The sequence below is a fragment of the Phyllostomus hastatus genome, unplaced genomic scaffold, assembly GCF_019186645.2.
Source record: "Phyllostomus hastatus isolate PE091 unplaced genomic scaffold, TTU_PhHast_1.1 phas_scaffold_1674, whole genome shotgun sequence".
In the NCBI taxonomy this organism is placed as follows: Eukaryota; Metazoa; Chordata; class Mammalia; order Chiroptera; family Phyllostomidae; genus Phyllostomus; species Phyllostomus hastatus.
The window spans coordinates 31461112-31465119 of NW_025334011.1; the positions used below are offsets into that span (position 1 = coordinate 31461112).

General features: G+C 43.0%; 1 pseudogene; it reads left to right on the forward strand.

Annotated features, from left to right (window-relative positions):
- The first annotated feature begins 2477 nt into the window (after positions 1–2477).
- On the forward strand, positions 2478–3286 carry LOC123831299 (annotated as a pseudogene).
- Positions 3287–4008: the final 722 nt, after the last annotated feature.

The window sequence follows — 4008 nt, forward strand, 5'->3', positions numbered from 1 at the left end:
AAGGGAAAAAACACACAAGTCTAGGAAGTTCAGAGAGTACCAAGGAAGTTGGACCCAAAGAGGCCTACACTGAGACACATCATAATTAAAATGTCAAGGCTTAAAAACAAAGGGAGAATCCTAACAGCCTCAAGAGAAAAGCAGGTAGTTACATAAAAGGGAGCACCAATTAGACTGTCATCTGATTTCTCAACAGAAACATCTCAGGCCAGAAGCAAGGGCCATGAAATATTCAAGGTGATGAGAAGCAAGGACCTGCAACCAAGCCTACTTTACCCAGCAAGGCTACATTTAAAAGCAAAGGAGAAATAAGGAGCTTCCCAGATGAGAAAATACTAAAGGAGTTTATAAATACCAAACCAGTATTAAAGGGCTTGCTTTAAGAGGAAGAAGAAAGGAAAAAAAAAAAGAAGAGGAAAATAGTCTAACAATAAAATGGTACTAAGTACATATTTATCAATAATCACCTTAAATGTAAATGGCTTAAATGTTTCAACCAAAAGATATAGGGTAACTGAATGGATAAGGGACAAGACCCGTATATATGCTGCCTTCAGGAGACACATCTCAGATTGAAAGATACACACAGACTAAAAGTAAAGGGATAGAAAAAGATATTTTTCTTTCTTTCTTTCTTTCTTTCTTTTCTTTCTTTCTTTTTCTGCAAATGGAAAGGGAAAAAAAGCTGGGGTAGCAGTACTTATATCCAATAAAATAGACTTTAAAACCAAGACTATATAAGAGACACAGAAGGACATTACATAATGATCAAGGGAACAATCCAACAAGAGGATATGACCTTAGTAAACATTTTCCAATCCCTGAGATCAGGTTATTAAATCAAATGAATGAAGCTCTCAAGATAAAGTTCATCATTAAAAATGTAAAGAAAAATTTTTAAAAATGTATTCCATCTGAGCCTTCTCAATTGATTTTTCTGTCCCTTCTGTGACCATCTTGTAAATTTTCTTTCCTTTCAGCATCTCAAATAGGTCTGTTTTTTTCCACGTCCATTGTCACTACACCAGTTCCAGCCTGTGTCCTCTTGTTCCAGGTGCTGTGGCTGCATAACATCTGACCGCAGAATTTAAGAGGGTAAAACACACTCATGGATTCTGTGGGCTGGAAACTGAGATAAGGCATGTCAGGGTAACTCATATCTGCTTCACGGTGACTGTGGTCTCAGTTGTGTCTGGTGGTCCATGCCGCTCTTGTTTGGAGCCTGAGGTTTTCACATGGGCTCCTCCCAGAGGCCTCTCCATACAGACTGGTGTGAGCTTCACAGGGTGGAGGCTGGTTCCCAGGGTGAGTATATGGGATTGTGGGGAAGGGGTATGTGTGCATGTAGGCAGAAGCTGCTCACCTTTCTTACCCGGCTGAGAATCAAGCACTTTCACTTCCCCATATCCCATTTGTCAAAGCTGATCAACAATCTTAAATGCAACAGTCTGGGTCTGAGGTTTAAGGGGAAGGAAATAAACTCCGCCTCTTCACAGAGAGTGGTCAAGTTTTAAAACAGGGGGTGGGACCGGAAATAGTGTGTGACCACTTTTCAAACCTAGACTTGGCCACTTTCTTGCCTGAATTACTATAATAGCCTCTAACTGGTCTTGCTACTTCCACTTTTGTACTTCCCTTCATATAATTCCCATGTAGCAGCCTGAAAAGGCCTATGACAGATTAGATCATGTCCTTTCCTGGCTCACAATCCTTCGCTTGAGATAAAACTCAGTGGTAAGCTGCCTACAAGGCCACAAAGCCAAGCTTGCCTCATGTACATCAGTGTAGAGCGTCCCTCTCTCTACATCACACTTCATGTCACAGACCTTTCAGTTCCTCAAACAGACCAAATTTTTTTCTACCTCTATCTTCCTGGAAATTTCTCTTCTTGTCTTGTCATGTGGTTTACTCTATTGGTACTGGTTCCTGAATATCATCCCCTAGAGAAGTCTTCCCTAACCCCAGTCTAAATGAGGCCTTTCTGTTGTAGCACTTTGTAATATTTCTTCATGTAACTATTCAGGATTGCTTGAATAAAATTCATCTTTCCTAAAAAAACTGTAAACCCCACTGTAAGATCAGTCTTTATGTCTGTGGTTAGCATAGTGTAGGCCCTCTTAAATCTGTTGAATGAATGGATGGTATAGGCAAGGATTACTGCACTAAGAATGTCTCTGACCTCAGGAATCTGGTCTAGGTTTGGACACCAAGCAGGCAGCGGCTGTGATAGGACAGAGGAAAGGCAGGAAAGGGCAGACTGGGTGAGCAGGCAGAGGGGCTGACCAGATAGCTAGCCATCAACAACAAGCTAACCTAGCAGTCAACCACTTCTGTATCTAACCATCCTCCAAACAAGTTAACCTGAGCACCTCCACCGTCAACTCAGTCTCCACCAGCCCGATCTGCCTGCTGCCACCATGATGACACCCCCGAGAGGAGCACTGGCATCTTTTTCCTCTGATTCTCAGAATATGAAGATGGCCACACATTCAGCACCAAAATTTGTGCTAAAAAGCACCACCAAGGTGTCTCTAAATGAGCACTTTGCTTATATGCTGAAAAACAAACAGAGATGCCAGTGAATATTCTGGCTTCCATGCAGCAACAACAGGAACTAGCCAGTGCCAGAAAGAGAAGACTGGCCCAGAAGATGGAGAATAGACCCTCCATTTAGGCAGCATCAAAACTTAAGCAGACTTTACATGCAAGTCTGGACAGTGGCTGTGGAAGGATATATGTCCAAGCTGTGGCTGGGCATCTGCAGGGTGGTGCCATTCAACTAAGAGTTTAAAGCAGCACCTGGGTAAGAGTAACATCCAGGCACCCTATAGAGGCCCTGGCCAGGCAAGTGATGGGAAGATGAGGCCTGCCCACAATCCAGAGAGTCTTGCCCAGAGGAGGACTACATAGAGATGTTCTTAGGGGCAAGATTTCACTGGTCAAAGCCTGCTCCTAGGTGGACAAGCCATAGTTCCCACAATGGGCTTGGGAAGAGGTGGTGTTCAAAGTTGTAGAGGTCCTTAGAAGAGAGGCTCAAGAAATGGAACTATGGGCCATGGCAGAATTGGTGGTAGAGGTAGGGGTATGATAGATTGGGAAAGAGAGCTTTGGAGGCTGAGGCCGAGGCTATGTCTGTGGACAAGGGAGAGGTGCTCTTGCTCTCACTATACTAACCAAGGAGCAGCTGGACAGACAGCTGAATGCATACATGTAAAAAACAAAAGGACACTGGGAGGCTGAGTTGGATGCCTATGTGGCACAGACAGATCCTGAAAACAATGATTAAAGCTTGCCTGCCCTCCTCTGAGAGACTCTTGTTAAAGTTATCATGTCATAAAACCTTGCGATAACAAATGAGAGGAAACCTACCTGATCTCTCTTTATCTCTCTCCCTCCCTCCCTCCTTCCCTCCCTCCCTCCCTCTCTAAACATCACAATAAGTTATGGACTTGTCACCAGTTTGTGCACTTAGTGTGTTCCTTTTACTTTTTTGATATTGTATTATATGAAACTTTTTTTCCCTATGACTTGGGTTTGGTTTCATTTTGTTGTTTTGGTTTCTTTTTCCTTCTTCAAGACTTCTCTTTGCATATGTTGACCCTCTGTCCACCTCTGCCATCCCTCACCTGCCATCCATGCTCTGACATTCTAACATCAACGTCTCCTCTGTTTATCTCTGTACCCCTGAAAACTTCCCAGAGAGAACCCATCAATGTTCCTCCCTAATGCCTAGGTTCCGAGATACCATTCTATTCTGTATCAAGCCTCGTAGAAGTGTTTAGAAAATCTGGAGTTCAAAAATGCATTCTGTCACATACAGTAAATTAGAAACACTGACCTAGCAACAGGGCTGCATAACAGGTTATACATGGTAGCAGCTCTCACTTGAGTAAAGTTGCTACCATGTACATTGACACCACATAATGTGTGCTGGGTTGGGTATGTGTACACTTTCTACCCTGGAATAAGATTTATAAACTTTCCTCTTGGCTTTGCATCATGTATAAA